Raw genomic sequence first — 19,166 nt, 5'->3', positions numbered from 1 at the left:
TGCGTAGCACACGCTTCTTGATTAGACCGGGGTTCGAGCCCGTCACCACCAAATACGGAGGATGCGGAAAGATCAGGGAATGACCACCGCATATCCCGGAGCAATATGGCCTTAGTTGCTAATGCTCCTAAAAAAAAAAAAAAATAACAACAAGTAAGCAGCTTCCAGAGGTTGTCACAGACATTATCTCAGATATGCCAGACAAGCTGTTCTTGCTACCTGGGAGTCTAAAACGCTGATGGAACTGATATTCGGGTGACACTCAAGTCAAAGTGGACCCAATTTCGGCGAAGTCCGGACGGTCTATGGCAGCCAAATCCTCTGCTTGCACCTTCACGATGGTGGGACTGTTAGTAATCCTGGGTATAACCTTCATGCACAAGTACATGGTGGGTGACCACCCAGGTGTGAACCAACGTAAGCAGGGGTCGAGGTGTGGCGCCCACACCACATGGAGGAACGCCGCCCCTCTATGTTACCAGGCAGTACTAGGTGGTAGATGACTCTCATCAACCGGTGAAATACCACCACTTTGCTTATTGGAGGCTTGAAGTGGTGGAACCCATGTTTAGTCTCTAGAGCTAAGTTCCGGCCAACCCTTCCCTATCTCTTCCATCATGCAGTATGATTGATGATTTTTGAGGTTATGATGAATGTCGTGGCGAGATCCAATATTCCTTACATTTCGAGGGTACAGCTCTAAAACGGTGTTCGCAGGCCGGCCGCTAGTTAGTACACCGGACTGAACCTATTGGTAACTCTCTAGGAAGCTTCCGGATCAGCTAGTGTATAATCTTGCTACCTCTACTCTGCCAGATAGTGACTGGAGGGAGTCCGAGTAGTGTGTATGCGGGGAGCATTGTCGAGGCCACGTTATGTCAAGGATCTGGGTATATTCTTACCACATGTACGCCATATCCAAAAATTTCATTACTTCATACAGCATGTCCCACCCACTTTTTCTTACTATTGAATACACCATGAATTGTCAAAATAATAGAGCAAGCTTATCTGCGAAAAGATCTAAACCTCCCAAGGACTTCCTAATTCATTTCACAAATATACGTGGTCTCAGTTCTAATCTCAACGATGTCCATTTCCACTTGCAGTCTTCCAAACCCCATGTACTTTTTCTGACTGAATCCCAGTTATCAGTTGATTCAACTACTGCTCATCTCAGATATCCAAATTATTTGCTGTATGATTCCTTTCGCCTCAAAGGTGGTACTTGTGCATATGTCCGTTCTGATATTCCCTGTCAGAGACTAGGCAATTTGGAATCTCCTCTCTTTGATCTTCTCTGGCTTAAAATCTCTCTACCCCATTGTGTAAAATTCATCTGTTGTCTCTACCGTTCTCCCAACTCCACTAATCACTTGGAGCTCTTTGACTTCCTCTCTTTGCAACTTGACTTTCTCCAGTCCAACTTTCCTAACAGTGAGGTAATTTTCCTTGGTGATTTTAACTTTCACAACTCCAGCTGGCTTCCGTTTTCTAGTCACACCGACCCAGCAGGTCGAGATGCTGAGGCTTTTGCAATTACTAATGACCTAGCACAGATTGTTCATTTACCTACAAGAATACCGGACAATCCTAATCATACAGCCAATACGCTTGATCTTTTTCTCACAAACAACCCTTCTAAGTACAAGGTTGAAGTGAGAGGTCCTTTAGGCACTTCAGATCACAACTTGGTGATTGTCTCTTCTCCAATGGAACCTTTATCTCATGGCTATTCCCAACTTCGTATTGTTTGGCATTATTCTTGCAGGAATGGAATCCTTTATCCCACACTCCACTTTAAAATCTCGTCCTTTATCTAAACCTTGGTTTTCCAATAAATGTGCTAAGGCTGTCCAAGAGAAGAACGTTGCATATCGTAATTGGCTTGTTTCTAATTCTTCAGTTTCATTTTCTGCCTACACCAAAGCTCGCAACAATTGTAAAGCAGTTAATAATCAGTCCAAACTAGAGTTTGAACAGGCTAAGAGTAGAAAACTTGCTTCTTGCCCTAATGGTAGCCGAGCATTCTGGTCTCTTGCCAAAGCTATTGGCCGCAACTTTTGCCCATCTCTGCTCCCACCTCTGTCCAAACCAGATGGTTCTGTTGTCACTTCAGCCAAGGATAAAGCTGACCTGCTAGCATCCCATTTTTCTTCGAGCTCATGTATTAATGATCTTGGTAAAACACCTCCCACCATTCCTAACACGCTCCATTCAATGCCTCCTGTGGTCTTCCGTCAAAAGGATATCAGAAGGATTTTGATGAATCTTGATGCTAAGAAAGCTCCAGGTCCTGATGGTATTTCTCCACTTGTTCTCAAAACCTGTGCTCCTGAACTTACTCCTATTCTTTGCCGCCTTTTTTCACTTTCTTATTCCAAAGGTGTTTTTCCTTCTGCTTGGAAATTTGCTCATATCCAGCCAGTTCCTAAAAAGGGTGACAAATCCCTCCCATCCAATTATCGTCCCATTGCAATTACTTCTACTCTTTCTAAAGTAATGGAGAAATCAATTAACCGCCAACTCTTAAACTACCTAGAAACCTTCCGTCTGATCAACGATCGCCAGTATGGATTCCGTCAGTGTCGATCCACTGGTGATATTCTGGCTTATGTTACCCATTTATGGACTAATTCAATGGAAAGGTTCGGTGAAACACAAGTAGTTGCTCTTGACATCTCAAAGGCTTTTGATCGTGTTTGGCATAAAGGTCTTCTAAACAAGCTTCCATCTTATGGTTTGCCAACTGTTTTTAGTAATTGGTTATCCAGTTTTCTCTCTGATCGCTCACTGAGGGTGATGGTAGATGGCTCTCTGTCTTCTAACTTCTCCACTAATGCCGGTGTCCCCCAAGGTTCAGTTCTTTCCCCCACTCTTTTCCTCTTGTATATCAATGACCTTCTTCCATTGACTGGAAATCCTATCCATAGTTTTGCCGATGATAGCACATTGCATTCAACTTTCCATTTTGAGAAACCTTGTCCAGCTCAATCAGCTTCAAGTTCTCGAAAATCTGCTGCCAATTCCTTAAATGCCGATCTTCAGGTAATTCTCCAGTGGGGCAAAGACAACTTAGTTGATTTCAACCCTTCTAAAACTCAATCTTGTCTTATATCTCGCAAAAAGGATTCTTCTGCTCCTATGCTTATCTTTAGTGACACTCCGATTTCTAGGCAAAATGATATATCTCTTTTGGGGATTACCCTGACTTCTAATCTCTCTTGGCACAAGCACATTACAAATATTGCTTCCTCTGCATCTAAAAAACTTGGTTTTCTCTTTCGCTCTCGGCGTTACTTTTCTCCCAAACAGCTGCTCACTCTGTATAAATCGCAAATCCGCCCTGCCATGGAATATTGTTCCCACATCTGGGGTGGTGCCCCCAAAACCTCTCTCAGGCTTCTTGATTCCATTCAGAAGCGGGCAGTTAGGTTAATTAATGATTCATCTCTAACAGAGTCTCTCCACTCGCTTTCTCATAGACGCACTGTTTCTGCTGCATGCCTCTTCTACAGATACTTCCATGGGCACTGTTCTTCTGAATTGGCTTCTATAATTCCCGCTCTCTCTTTCAAAACAGTCCGAACACGTGCCGCCACCAGCCAACATCCATTTACTGTCCAACTTCAAACCCACAGAACCAACTTTTCATCTTCCTCATTTATTCATTCAACTGCCGTTTTCTGGAACAACCTTCCTTCATACGTATTTCCTGAAAATTACAATCTACAGAAGTTCAAGTCCAATATCAACAAATATCTTCTTTCGTCTTCTCAACCTCCAACCCAAGCACGGTACTAAGTACTATAGGTTATAATACCTCTCGTGTTTGGGGTTCTCATAAAAAAAAAAAAAAAAAAAAAAAAAGAATAATCAATGAATCCAAATCAATGATTTCCGATTGTAACATTTTATCCAACATGGTGCAACATAAGGAATTGTTAGTTTGTTTGTTATTTGGTTTTTAGGAGCATTAGCAACTAAGGCCATATTGCTCTGGGATATGCGGTGGTCATTCCCTGACCTTTCCGCATCCTTCGTATTTGGTGGTGACTGGCTCGAACCCCAGTCTAATCAAGAAGCGTGTGCTGCAACATAAGGAACTGCATCAAAAATTAGCATAAGCATTAGTAGAGGCATATGATGCAAGAAAGCAAGCTTATACAGCATCGGCCTAAAAAAAAAAAAAAAAAAGCGCTTCCCATTTTACACATCCATTTGCTCTATATGTTTGTAATGTTTCAATATCTACAATGACAGATGGAGGTATGTTCCAGCAGAAAACTACACGTTGGCTAAAGGCAAATTTCCGCACATCTATACTATAACTGTATTTCCTCAATTTGAATTTATGTCACCTCAGACGATTAATCTGGGCAAGAGGAAGAATCCCATCAGTATTATATCCTCCAAACCGCAGTGCAAGCAACTGCATAAATCGAATGATATTTTATCTATATTGCAGCATAAGAAACTGCAGACTGCAGCATAAGGAACTGCATCGGAACCAATTACCATCTGAATCAATATTAACATTAGCATCAGCATTAATAGAGGCATATGAAAAAAGAAATCAAGCTTATATAGCATCAGCAAAAAGGGAAAAAAAAAAAAAAAAAAAAAAACATTCCCGTTTCGCCCATCCAATTTTAGCCCACTGGCTAAAAGCAAATTTCCACACATCTATTCTAGAACTGTCTTTCCTCAATTTGAATTTATGCCCCCTCAGGTGTGGTTTCTGAGCAATTCACTGCAAAAGTTTGACTAGTTCAGCCTTGAATTTATTTAAGCTGTCAACTTTCACATGACAGTTTAGTCCAGCAATCAACCAAAACAAAAACATACATCTAATAGGTTAACTTATTTATTTGTTTTATTTTTTATTTATTTATTTCTTAAGTTAGAGCATTTCCAAGCTACTATGATAAACCTGCCATATGTTTATATACATTACTGTACCCAGCAAGGCCGTTCTATGATATGCTACACATCTATATTCTGATCCATTTCCTTTAGCCAGCGGGTAGTTGATTGACGGAACAGACTTCCATCTTTTGTTGTGGAAGTTGATAGCCTAAATAAATTTAAGGCTCAGCTGGACAGGTATTTCGAACGAACGGAGGGGTGAAGTGGAAGGTTTTTTTTTTTTTTTTTTGGCTGATGCTGCATAAGCTTGCTTTCTTGCATCATATGCCTCTACTAATGCTAATGCTAATTCTAATGCTAATCTCGTGTCTCAGGTTCCTGTACTTCCTAGTGCTCGGCACAGATATATGTCAATCAGGTATGTAGCCTTTTCCATCTTGTCCACAAGGATTATGTCCGGTCTGTTGTGCGGGATGGTCTTATCCTTTATTATGGCACAGTCCCAGTACAGCTTGTGAGTTCGGGTTTATAGTACTGCCTGGTGTTCTTACTTATAGTATTGTACACTTTCTTTTGTCAACTGGTATTTCCTCGCTAGCTTCTGATGTATGTATTATCCTGGCTACCTGGTCATGTCTATGAGTGTACTCAGTCTGGATGATCACCTTGCACCCCGCGGTGATGAGTTGGATCGTTTCTGAGGCCAGGTGGCATCTTCGACATGTGTCATCTGACATTTCGGGCTCCTTTGAGATGCATTTTCTATAGTTTCTGGTGTTGATTACCTGGTCTTGGATGGCCAGCATGAATCCTTCAGTTACGGGGAAGAGCATCCTGTTTGTGATCCATGCATTGGAAGCAATGTTATCAATGTGATCTTGATGGAGTTCATTGTAGTGTCTGCCATGGAGTGTCTTCTTTGCCCATCTTTCTATCTTCGTTTCTTGTACCCATTTGGGCGGGAGGGGTTTCCTCGCTTAGGTTGAGTGGTGCTGTGTTGTTCTCGAAGTAATCTTTCTGGTTAACTATCGCTGTTTTCTGTTGTTCTGTCAGGTCTATCAGGCCCCTCCCTTCCTCTTTCCGAGGTATTGTTATTCTCTCCACTGCTGACTTCGGGTGGAGTTGGCGACTCTTGGTCATCATTGTCCTTGTCTTTTGCATGATATCTTTTAGCTTGTTGTTATTCCCATCTATGATCCCGAATGTGTATGTTATTACTGGAGCTGCATAGGTGTTTATGGCTTTAACTGTGTTCCCTCCATTCAATTTCTTCTTGATCTAAGTTCTTCTTGATTTCCTTGTGTTCCAACTGCTCAGCCTGCATTGTCCCTAGTTATTTGTAGGTCTCTCCTTCTGTCATAGCTTCGATGTCTTTACCAGTCAGCAACTGGTAGTTTCGGCCAACTAATTTTCCCTGGTGCAGTGTGTGGGTCTTGCATTTTTCTAGACCAAATTCCATCCCGATGTCCTTGCTGAATTCTTCGGTGATCCGGAGTAGTTGCTGGAGTTCCTTCTCGGTTGCCGCATAGAGCTTGATGTCATCCATGTACATCAAGTGCGTGAGGGTGTACAGGTTCTTTCTTCCTTCTTTGAGGTTATATCCATATTATTATTATATGGATATAACCTCAAAGGATATAAAAAAATAACCTTATTTTTATTATTATTATTGCTCTCATATTATTTCTCTCTGATTATTATTATTATTATTATTATTATTAGTAGTAGTAGTAGTAGTAGTAGGTTTAACTGGATGAAACCAAGATCTAGAGCTTGTTATACAGCAACTGGGGCTTGTATTGAAGCTACAGCACAAGAAGTAGTACACTATTATATACCTAACAATAAGAAAAAAAAATGACAAGCCTACAATAATTGTGAGATTTTAAAATCATGTGGTAAAGGAGTTAGTTAGTTAGTTTTTAGGAGCATTAGAAACTAAGGCCATATTGCTCGGGGATATGCGGTGGTCATTCCCTGACCTTTCCGCATCCTCCGTATTTGGTGGTGACAGGCTCGACCCCGGTTTTATCAAGAAGCGTGTGCTACGCACTGCTGCTCCTCCTCACCTGGCTACGGAGGCGCCTGTGGTAAAGGAAAAATGGATTAGAAAGGCAAAGGAGATCCGACTGACAGCAAATGATGTCTATCAGAACAATAGCAATATTCCATTCTACATAAATGACCACTTAACAACTCACCTCAAGCAGTTGTTTTGAGAAACAAAACAATTAGTAAAAACTCACAGTTACAAATTTTTATGGTTGAAAAATGGAAGGATTTATGTGAAGAAGAATGAATCATCAAGAGCCATAAGAATTTTAAGTTCAAAAGATCTGCAGTATACAAAATAGACTCTTTTATTGTGCATAATTGAAATTCTTGAAATCTAGAGCTAAGGTAAAATTAAGACATCAGGTATGTTTTTTAGGAATCACAGATTTTTAATTCACCATTACATTTTTTTTAAATAATCTGAATATTCAAGCTCTTGTAATTGATAAAAATCAGTTCTTTCTGGTAGCTTGAAATATCAGGTCATTAAGAAAAAATTAGTTTAACTTCTTGAAATATATAAATGCAATGAAAGAATTTATTTCATATATAGTTTTGACAGAGGTTAACATAAAAAAGTGATGAAATTTCTAATTATAACATACACGGTTATGACAAGGTCTATATGTTGAGCGATTGGAGAAGAGGTGGAGGAATAACAATATACTATAGAATATGCTTTAAGGCAGTACAGGTTTACCACTTAACTCAGTCTTGTGAAAACTGCTGTGCCAAATTATTAGGAGAAGATCCAGAAAACACATTCATGATTTGTGCTTTATATAGGCCACCATCAGATTCTATAAACAGTTTTCTAATTGAATTAGATAACACAATTCCATTATGGGAATGACATACAGGCCGATAAGACCATACTAGCAGGAGATTTTAATATTAATTTACTAACCGATGAAACTGATAATGTGTTACTCAGATACTCTGCAATCTTAAACAATTCTGGATTTGAACATACCTTATTTGGAATAACTAGGCAAAAAAGGATGGAGGGTGATAGAACAGTAAGCTCTTGTTTAGATCACCTTAGAACAAATATAAAGTTGAAGTATGATAATTCTTACATACTATGAAATCAATTTTCAGATCATAGAACATGTATACGAATAGTGGATATGTACTCAAAACAACATCCATGTAAAGATATAAAATTAACAAATGTTATGAAGAAAAATTATTTATCAACAGGTAAACTGAAACAGAACATAGATATTTTGTTAATATTGTTGTTGTTGTTGTTTGGGGTTTAATAGCGCAAGAGAAGCTTCGGTTATATTGCACCACAATATGTTAATACAAGAGCAGGTATCTTACACAACAAATGTAAATGTCTTTTCAAATAAGAAAATACAAATGATAAATAATTTGAGGTTTAATACAGAGTGAAAATTAAATCACTCAGTTTGCAACACAAATTCTAGGAGAAGTGGGATTAAGCTTAAGAAACCTTGGATGACTAATGAAATAGAAGAATTAATGGTACAAAGGGATAAATACTTCAGGCAGTATAGAAATTGTCCATCAAAGATAGAACATTATCACAATTATAAAACACTCAGAAACAAATTGACAGGTATGATTAGAAAACAAAAAAAAAAAACACATTACAATCGACTTTTTATGGATAAGCAGATAACTCAAAAGGTTAAATGGAACATTATAAATAACCTGTTAAGTACAGGGAAGAAATTATCAAGGGGAAATCAAATTAAAACACTATTAGAACAGATTTCTGGTACAAACAAACAATATGAGGCTGCAAATAGGTTTGCCAAAGCTGTATTAGATCTCAATAAATATTATATTCATTATTGCCAAAATTCCTTTAATCAACAAGATAGTCTTCCTCAGATAGTGAACTCTAGTGTAGTCTTAAATGCACAATATACTGAGATTCTTAAGATTATAGAACAGTCAAAGAACAAGAAATCTTAAAGACTGGACTGTATTAAAGTAACCAGAGTAAAGAGAATTAAAGAACAGTTCTCTGTTCTCTTGGTGGAGCTTAAAGCACAGATGTTAGAGTCGGGAAGCTATCCTACAAATTTTCTTTCATTTAAGGTAATACCTATATATAAAAAGGGATCACCAAATGACTTTTTATAATAAGATAATGGAAAAATATAATTTTCTATTATCTTATTATAAATAAGATAATAGAAAATTATATTTTTCCCATATAAGCAAATATTCACATCAATATGGACTGTTAAACAATTCTCTATTCTCATATCAGAAGGGCAAGAGCACACAGACATTATTAAAGAATTTGGTAGACTCTTTTAACTTACATTTAAACAACAATAACTTCATAATGATTTTATTTATAGATTTGACCAAGGCATATGACTTAATTGATATCCCAATATTGCAACAAAAATTACTGAAATATGGTATAATTGTGGTCCTTGAGGTTGTCACAGACATTCTCTCAGATATGCCAGACAAGCTGTTCTTGCTACCTGGGAGTCTAAAACCCTGATGGAACTGATATTCGGGTGACACTCAAGTCAAGTGGACCCAATTTCGGCGAAGTCCGGACGGTCTATGACAGCCAAATCCTCTGCTTGCACCTTCACGATGGTGGGACTGTTAGTAATCCTGGGTATAACCTTCATGCACAAGTACATGGTGGGTGACCACCCAGGTGTGAACCAACGTATGCAGGGGTCGAGGTGTGGTGCCCACACCACATGGAGGAACGCCGCCCCTCTATGTTACCAGGCAGTACTAGGTGGTAGATGACTCTCATCAACTGGTGAAATACCACCACTTTGCTTATTGGAGGCTTGAAGTGGTGGAACCCATGTTTAGTCTCTAGAGCTAAGTTCCGGCCAACAGTTCCCTATCTCTTCCATCATGCAGTATGATTGATGATTTTTGAGGTTATGATGAATGTCGTGGCGAGATCCAATATTCCTTACATTTCGAGGGTACAGCTCTAAAACGGTGTTCGCAGGCCGGCTGCTAGATAGTACACTGGACCAAACCTATTGGTAACTCTCTAGGAGGCTTCCGGATCAGCTAGTGTATAATCTTGCTACCTCTACTCTGCCAGATAGTGACTGGAGGGAGTCCGAGTAGTGTGAATGCGGGGAACATTGTCGAGGCCACGTTATGTCAAGGATCTGGGTATATTCTTACCACGTGTACGCCATATCCAAAAATTTCATTACTTCATACAGCATGTCCCATCCACTTTTTCTTACTATTGAATACACCATGAATTGTCAAAATAATAGAGCAAGCTTATCTGCGAAAAGATCTAAACCTCCCAAGGACTTCCTAATTCATTTCACAAATATACGTGGTCTCAATTCCAATCTCAACGATGTCCATTACCACTTGCAGTCTTCCAAACCCCATGTACTTTTTCTGACTGAATTTCAGTTATCAGTTGATTCAACTACTGCTCATCTCAGATGTCCAAATTATTTGCTGTATGATTCCTTTCGCCTCAAAGGTGGTACTTGTGCATATGTCCGTTCTGATATTCCCTGTCAGAGACTTGGCAATTTGGAATCTCCTCTCTTTGATCTCCTCTGGCTTAAAATCTCTCTACCTCATTGTGTAAAATTCATCTGTTGTGTCTACCGTTCTCCCAACTCCACTAATCACTTGGAGCTCTTTGCCTTCCTCTCTTTGCAACTTGACTTTCTCCAGTCCAACTTTCTTAACAGTGAGGTAATTTTCCTTGGTGATTTTAATGTTCACAACTCCAGCTGGCTTCCGTTTTCTTGTCACACTGACCCAGCAGGTCGAGATGCTGAGGCTTTTGCAATTACTAATGACCTAGCACAGATTGTTCATTTACCTACAAGAATACCGGACAATCCTAATCATACAGCCAATACGCTTGATCTTTTTCTCACAAACAACCCTTCTAAGTACAAGGTTGAAGTGAGAGGTCCTTTAGGCAATTCAGATCACAACTTGGTGATTGTCTCTTCTCCAATGGAACCTTTATCTCAAGGCTATTCCCAACCTCGTATTGTTTGGCATTACAAGAATGCAAAATGGGATGACTTGCGAGACTTCTTTTCTTCTTTTCCTTGGTCTGATTACTGTTTCAAAACTTCTGATGTCAACGTTTGCTCAGATCGTGTCAGTGAAATTATTCTTGCAGGAATGGAATCCTTTATCCCACACTCCACTTTAAAATCTCGTCCTTTATCTAAACCTTGGTTTTCCAATAAATGTGCTAAGGCTGTCCAAGAGAAGAATGTTGCATATCGTAATTGGCTTGTTTCTAATTCTTCAGTTTCACTTTCTGCCTACACCAAAGCTCGCAACAATTGTAAAGCAGTTATTAATCAGTCCAAACTAGATTTTGAACAGGCTAAGAGTAGAAAACTTGCTTCTTGCCCTAATGGTAGCCAAGCATTCTGGTCTCTTGCCAAAGCTATTGGCCGCAACTTTTGCCCATCTCTGCTCCCACCTCTGTCCAAACCAGATGGTTCTGTTGTCACTTCAGCCAAGGATAAAGCTGACCTGCTAGCATCCCATTTTTTTCGAGCTCATGTATTAATGATCTTGGTAAAACACCTCCCACCATTCCTAACACGCTCCATGCAATGCCTCCTGTGGTCTTCCGTCAAAAGGATATCAGAAGGATTTTGATGACTCTTGATGCTAAGAAAGCTCCAGGTCCTGATGGTATTTCTCCACTTGTTCTCAAAACCTGTGCTCCTGAACTTACTCCTATTCTTTGCCGCCTTTTTTCACTTTCTTATTCCAAAGGTGTTTTTCCTTCTGCTTGGAAATTTGCTCATATCCAGCCAGTTCCTAAAACGGGTGACAAATCCCTCCCATCCAATTATCGTCCCATTGCAATTACTTCTACTCTTTCTAAAGTAATGGAGAAATCAATTAACCGCCAACTCTTAAACTACCTAGAAACCTTCCGTCTGATCAACGATCGCCAGTATGGATTCCGTCAGTGTCGATCCACTGGTGATATTCTGGCTTATGTTACCCATTTATGGACTAATTCAATGGAAAGGTTCGGTGAAACCCAAGTAGTTGCTCTTGACATCTCAAAGGCTTTTGATCGTGTATGGCATAAAGGTCTTCTAAACAAGCTTCCATCTTATGGTTTGCCAACTGTTTTTAGTAATTGGTTATCCAGTTTTCTCTCTGATTGCTCACTGAGGGTGATGGTAGATGGCTCTCTGTCTTCTAACTTCTCCACTAATGCCGGTGTCCCCCAAGGTTCAGTTCTTTCCCCCACTCTTTTCCTCTTGTATATCAATGACCTTCTTCCACTGACTGGAAATCCTATCCATAGTTTTGCCGATGGTAGCACATTGCATTCAACTTTCCATTTTGAGAAACCTTGTCCAGCTCAATCAGCTTCAAGTTCTCGAAAATCTGCTGCCAATTCCTTAAATGCCGATCTTCAGGTAATTCTCCAGTGGGGCAAAGACAACTTAGTTGATTTCAACCCTTCCAAAACTCAATCTTGTCTTATATCTCGCAAAAAGGATTCTTCTGCTCCTATGCTTATCTTTAGTGACACTCCGATTTCTAGGCAAAATGATATATCTCTTTTGGGGATTACCCTGACTTCTAATCTCTCTTGGCACAAGCACATTACAAATATTGCTTCCTCTGCATCTAAAAAACTTGGTTTTCTCTTTCGCTCTCGGCGTTACTTTTCTTCCAAACAGCTGCTCACTCTGTATAAATCACAAATCCGCCCTGCCATGGAATATTGTTCCCACATCTGGGGTGGTGCCCCCAAAACCTCTCTCAGGCTTCTTGATTCCATTCAGAAGAGGGCAGTTAGGTTAATTAATGATTCATCTCTAACAGCGTCTCTCCACTCGCTTTCTCATAGACGTACTGTTTCTGCTGCATGCCTCTTCTACAGATACTTCCATGGGCACTGTTCTTCTGAATTGGCTTCTATAATTCCCGCTCTCTCTTTCAAAACAGTCCGAACCCGTGCCGCCACCAGCCAACATCCATTTACTGTCCAACTTCAAACCCACAGAACCAACTTTTCATCTTCCTCATTTATTCATTCAACTGCCGTTTTCTGGAACAACCTTCCTTCATACGTATTTCCTGAAAATTACAATCTACAGAAGTTCAAGTCCAATATCAACAAATATCTTCTTTCGTCTTCTCAACCTCCAACTCAAGCACGGTACTAAGTACTATAGGTTCTAATACCTCTCGTGTTTGGGGTTCTCATAAAAAAAAAATAAGGGGAAGAATCAATCAACTCTTAGCATGTTATTTAACCAAAAGAAAAATAACAGTTTAAGTATAAAATACAAAGGGAAAATCATATAATGTAAAGAAAGGAGTACCTCAGGGCACTCGAGCAGGGCCAATCAGGTTCAACATCTATATAACTGACGTATTCAAAGTAATAGAGAACTCCTTTATAAAAATTTATGCAGATGATATAATCTTATATACAATTGGAAAGAACCTCACAAAAATGGCTAAAGATTTATAGCAGGATGTAATACATTTATAAACTTGGTTGCATGATAATAAATTAGCACTCAGCTTTGAAAAAAACAAATTTTTGGTAATTAGACCTCCTCATCAAACCTTGGACATTCATCCCTCTATTAAATTACATAAACATGAATGCCTACATGATTAGAATTTCCAGAATTGCAAATGTCTAACTGTGGAAGACAATTCAAATCACTGTTACCTTGGGTTATCGATTGACTACAGTCTAAGTTGGGCAATGCATATAACAAATTTGTATAAAAAAATGAGATTTTATATGTACTTTTTTTACTACATTAAGAATAAGTTAAATCTTAGAACAAAAGTTACCTTATATTATGCATTAGTGGACTCCTAACTCAATTATTTAGTAAATGTATGTTTGTTTGTTTTAGGGCTTTACGGCGCAAGGACAGCAAAGGCTTTAATGCACCTAACTATGGTGATATTAAGATACATAGTTCCATCTGTATAGATGTTATTCAAATTTATATCGTGTTGTATAGTTTATTTATATCTGTTTATGTATATTTATATCTGTTTGAGGAAATCAAAAATTTTGGTCACATGTGGTGTGTCTGCTAGTAGGTCAGAAATGCTGAGTGAGGTGTTCGTCTTGGGAAATGAGATAAACATAGCTTGTCGCTCAGTACTGTACTTGGGACAATCACTAAGTAGATAATGGACAGTGAGCTGAGTGTTGCAGTTTGTACACAATGGTGGGTCAGTGGCTGCAAGCAAATAAAGATGTGTTAGGTGCGTGTGGCCTATCCTTAATCGGGCTAGTACGACTTCTTCATGTCGGTTCTCACGTATACTAGATCTCCATGGTTTTAGATCTTTTTTTTATGCCAAGTAGCTTATTGTTTCTGCCAGACTTGATTCTGCCAGATATGTTGCCATTTTTCAAGGCATCGTTTATTTATAATATACTTATAGTCAGATGCAGATGTAGTGAAGGATTGGTCTATAGGATCGGTAGCAGTTTTGGCAGCTAGGTCGGCCTGTTCATTTTCAGAGATTCCAGCGTGACCAGGGATCCAACATAACAGAACTTGTTGTTTATTCTGGTTTAATTTAGTCAGAGTATTCCAGATCTGTCTATGTATGGGGTTATCATTTTTTGTATTGCATTGTATAGTTTGGATAGCACTAATGGAGTCGGCATAAATAACGCTGTGCAGTCTAGTTCTTGAGAGTGTGTAGTTTAAGGCCATGTGGAGAGCACAGAGTTCTGCAGTATAGCTGCTACATTCAGTGGGGAGTTTTTTGGACATAGTGATGTTAGGAAATACTGCTGCTGCACCAACATGATTGTCTGTTTTAGACCCGTCTGTGTAAATTGGTATGTACCGGCCGTGCTGGGTTCTCAATGCGGCATACATTTGCAGTATGTTCTGTTGAGATAAGGTGTGTTTTCCCCAGGCTGTCAATGAAAAGTCACACGGTGGTATATAATATGTCCAAGGTAGGACTGTATGAGAGGCAGTGGGCTGCATCTTACTAAAGTCAATTTGCCAATCGGCCTGCAATGAGCAAAGACGTATCCCGGTCGGTGGATTTATTGATGGATACGCTTGGTATAGGTTTACCCATTTAGGAGAGAAAAGTCCGTTCCAAGTGCGATGGTTTGCATGCCCTTTGAGTTTTGCTGCATAGTGTAATAAAAGCATTTGTCTGCGTAGCTGCAGGGAGGTTTCATGTGCTTCAGCATATAGGCTGTGGACAGGTGATGTACGGTACGCCCCCAGTGCAAGACGAAGTGCACTGTGGTGCACAGGATCAAGCCAGCATAAAGCGCTTTGTCTAGCAGAGCTATAAACTACAGAACCATAGTCTAGACGTGAACGTATTAGCGCACGGTACAACTGTAATAGTGTGTATCGGTCAGCTCCCCATGTTGTGCCTGATAGAACTCTTAAGATATTTAGCTTTTTTAGACAGGTAATCCTGAGTGTTTTTATATGTTCCAGGAAGGTGAGTTTTTGGTCAAGTATCACACCAAGAAAGCGGACACTAAGGACAACTGGTATGATTTGATTTTCTAGTCGAAGTTCTGGGTGTGGATGTAGATTACGCTTCCTTCAAATGTGTATACCGACAGTCTTTTGGGTTGAGAGGCGAAAACCATTGTTTTGGGCCCATTTTGCTATTTTGTTGATTGTACATTACAGCTGTCTCTCTACCATTCGCATATTAGGCGAATGGCAGGCGATACTAAAGTCATCGGCATACAGGGTAGTGGATATTGTTTGTGGCAAGTCCTGTGTTATTGAATTCATTTTTATATTAAAGAGGGTAGCACTTAGCACTGATCCTTGTGGCACTCCTTCTTCATGTATGAACTTTGAAGATAAGTGGTTGTGAAATCGAACTTGAAATGAGCGGTGTTGTAGGAAGTTTCTTATAAACTGTGGTAGGTGTCCACGTAATCCCAGATCGTATAGATTTCGCATTATACCATATCTCCAGGCAGTGTCGAACGCTTTTTCAATGTCAAATAGGACCATCGAAAGATGTTCTTTGCGTATGAAGGCGTCACGGATGTTTATTTCTGTCTTAATCAAAAGGTCAAGAGTGGATCTACCTTCACGAAAGCCTCACTGCACTGGATTCATAAGGTTATTTCGAGCTAGAAACCAGAATGACCGAGCGTTGATCATTTTTTCCATTACCTTGCATATGCAGCTGGTGAGTGCAATAGGTCGATAATGCTGTGGATTTGAAGAATCTTTTCCAAGTTTTGGAAATGCCAAAACATAAGCATGCCGCCATTTGTCAGGGAAAGTGTTTTCTTTGAATATTCTGTTGTAGAGCAGTAATAGTGTCTTGAGTGCAGGTTCAGTAAGTTTTGCTATCCATCTGACCTGCTGCACTGAGTTTAGTGGAGGCTAGAGCATGATGTAATTCTGACATTGTAAAAGAGAGATTGTATGCAGCACTGGATGTTGATTCAAAATTAATTGAGTGTTTTTCAGCTTGTGCTTTGTGTGTCTGGAATTGTGGCGAGTATGATGTCACAGGCTGATATTTCCATGAAAGATCTACCTAGAGCGTTTGCAATCTCCTCTGGTTTTGTAATATCAGAGCCATTTACATTGAGCATGGTTGACACTTGGATGTTTTGCATACATACGCTGTATTTTGGCCCAAATTGTTTGGGTTTTTGTCGTTTTTGTAATTGTGGATGTGAAACGCCTCCATGCTTCCCTTTTGCTGGTCTGTCTAACTCGTTTTGCTGTTGCCCTTGCCCTTTTAAAGCAGATGAGGTTTTCTGTTGTTGGGAACTTTCTGAAGATGTTTCATGCTCTGTTCTTCTCTTTTTTTGCGGCACTACATTCATTATTCCACCACACTTTAGAGCGGCCCGATATTTTAGTGGATCGTTTCGGAATTGCTTTGTCCGTTGCTTGCAGTATTTTGTTAGATATATGTTCTACTGCCAAGTTTATGGGTGTTTGTTGGACTTGTTTTTCTTCTAGTGTAGCTAGCTGCTTGTACATATCCCATTCAGCTTTGGAGAATATCCATTTTGGAATTCGGTAAAAAATATGGGGAACACTTGTATCAATGCGGCATATCACAGGGTAATGATCACTGCCCAGTGGGTTGCTGTGAATAGTCCATCCGAACAGAGGGTATATGGCTGCTGAGCATAAAAAGACACCAATAGCTGAGGTAGATCCTGTAGGAAGATGCGTATAAGTGTGCGCTCCATTATTGAGAGTTATCAGATTGTGTTGATCAAGTAATTTTTCGATGATTTTTCCCCGCTTGTCCAGGTTATGGTTTCCCCATAGCGGATGCTGACTGTTCAGGTCTCCTAGGATACAGTAGGGTTTGGGAAGCTGGATCACTAGTTCTTCTAATTCAGCGTAGCTTATGTTTTGGTTAGGTGGTGAGTATAATGAAACTATGGTTAAATCAAAGTTAACACTGATTCGTGCAGCAACTGCTTCAAGATTTGTCTTTAGTGGGATTGCTTTTGAGGGTATCTGGGAGTTGATGATCAGCGCTACTCCTCCATGTGCAAGGTTGTTCAGATTGTGGGCAACATGATATTGCCGATGTATTATGTATTTCTGAAGGGAAACAATTATATTTGGTGTTAGATTGGTTTCTTGTAGACAGAAGGCAATAGGATCATACTGCGAAAGAAGATCTCGGATGTCAGCCAAATTACTGCGATAGCCTCTACAGTTCCATTGTAAGAAAGTAAGCATTATTTTGGTTTAGTGGAGCCCTCGATTTGTTTTCGAGGTGCAGAAGGTTTAGATCGCTCAAGTTTACCTTTTCCCTTCTTTGGGAAAAGGTTTCGCTGTATCCATCTCCTCTTCAGTAAACAGTTCTAAAACCTGTCCATCTTGGTTTGAATTATCTTCTGAATCCATGTAGTCTGTTTGGTTTGAGTCGGGAGTGATAGACACTGTAGTATTTTGCTGTTGAGTGGCATCTGGTTGTATTGTGATCAGCGTATTTATTGCTTTGCTTTGTTTGCTTTTTGTTTGGGGTGTTGGTACTGGTGACAATATTGACCTTGCCCATTCAGCTAGTGACATTGTTGGTGGTATGGTTACCTCTGTTTGGATAGCAATTGATATGTGATTTTTGGTTATTTGGGCATAACTTGGCTTGTTAGTATTTGGAACTGGTAAGGATTTTTTAGCTTCTTGGTAGGTTACATTATGTTCAGTTTTGTATCGCTATATCTGTTTTTCGCATTTCCAAAGGGGACACTCCTTCAAATACGTCGGATGGGCTTCTTTACAGTTAACGCAGTTTGGTGTTGTGGTAGTGCAGTCATTTGTAGTATGTTCAGTAGATCCACATGTGGCACAGGCAGCTGCTCCTCTGCAGACCGTCAGTGAGTGCCCAAATTTCTGGCACTTATAGCAGCGTAATGGTTTGGTATGTATGGTTTAACTCGGCGGTTAAGGTCAACCGGCTTTGATCAATGTTGGTGGTTTAGAATTATCAAAAGTAAGGATTATATTCGGGGTAGGAACTAGTACATTATCCTTCTTCGTAGCCACTGAAATCTCAGGAAATTAGGTGGCAGGACCTGCCAGAGTAAATATTTCAATACTAATGTACCTGGTCTGCCTCCACGAGGCATAGTGTGGACAACGTTGGGCCCCAGCAGGGGTCTAGCGGCTAAATGGCCAGAAGAACAACGATACACAACACTACACTCATACAATATCCATACACTTTTAAATCTCTGGCCTTTACAGTGAACTGTTACACCCACAATGAAAGCAACGCGGAGATGGGGGAAACCCCTGGTGCCGTTAGACACGAACACACTATACACTATACACTATCCTTCTTCGTGAGAATTTGCCTTACATTGATGACTCCTTCTTCTCGTAATTCTTGTTTGAGGTCTTCATCTGACAAATTGATGAGGTCCCACTCAGTGATGACACCTCTTGACGTGTTCAAGGAAACGTGCAGTGAAATGCTGACCGAAATTCCACCAAAGGATTGTAATTTTTGTAGTTGTTCAGATTGTCTGGCAGTGACAACTTCAACCAGTAGGTCTCCAGATCTTAATCGATGAACTGTCTTGGGAATACCTATTATGCTTTCTAGGCATTTTTGCACTAGGAAAGGGGAGAGTTTTCCAACTGGTTGTTCTTGAGTTGAATGTATAATCAAAAAGGTTGGGGTTCGGATTCTGCCTACGTCAGTCTTTTGACGTTTTGCTGCGACAGAACCGGACTCCTCTTGTTCTTGCCTTGTCAGGGTTT

General features: G+C 39.9%; 1 protein-coding gene across 3 annotated transcripts in view; it reads right to left on the bottom strand.

Annotated features, from left to right (window-relative positions):
* LOC150085722 (roundabout homolog 1-like) overlaps positions 1 to 19,166 on the bottom strand; it is a 1,418,757-nt gene that overhangs the window by 637,420 nt on the left and 762,171 nt on the right. The window lies entirely within an intron of this gene.

This window comes from Mastigoproctus giganteus, chromosome 5 (genome assembly GCF_048544385.1).
Source record: "Mastigoproctus giganteus isolate SK-2022 chromosome 5, ASM4854438v1, whole genome shotgun sequence".
Taxonomy (NCBI): Eukaryota; Metazoa; Arthropoda; class Arachnida; order Uropygi; family Thelyphonidae; genus Mastigoproctus; species Mastigoproctus giganteus.
The sequence above is the reverse complement of the archived record's forward strand: the minus strand, read 5'-3'. Positions and strand labels throughout refer to the sequence as shown.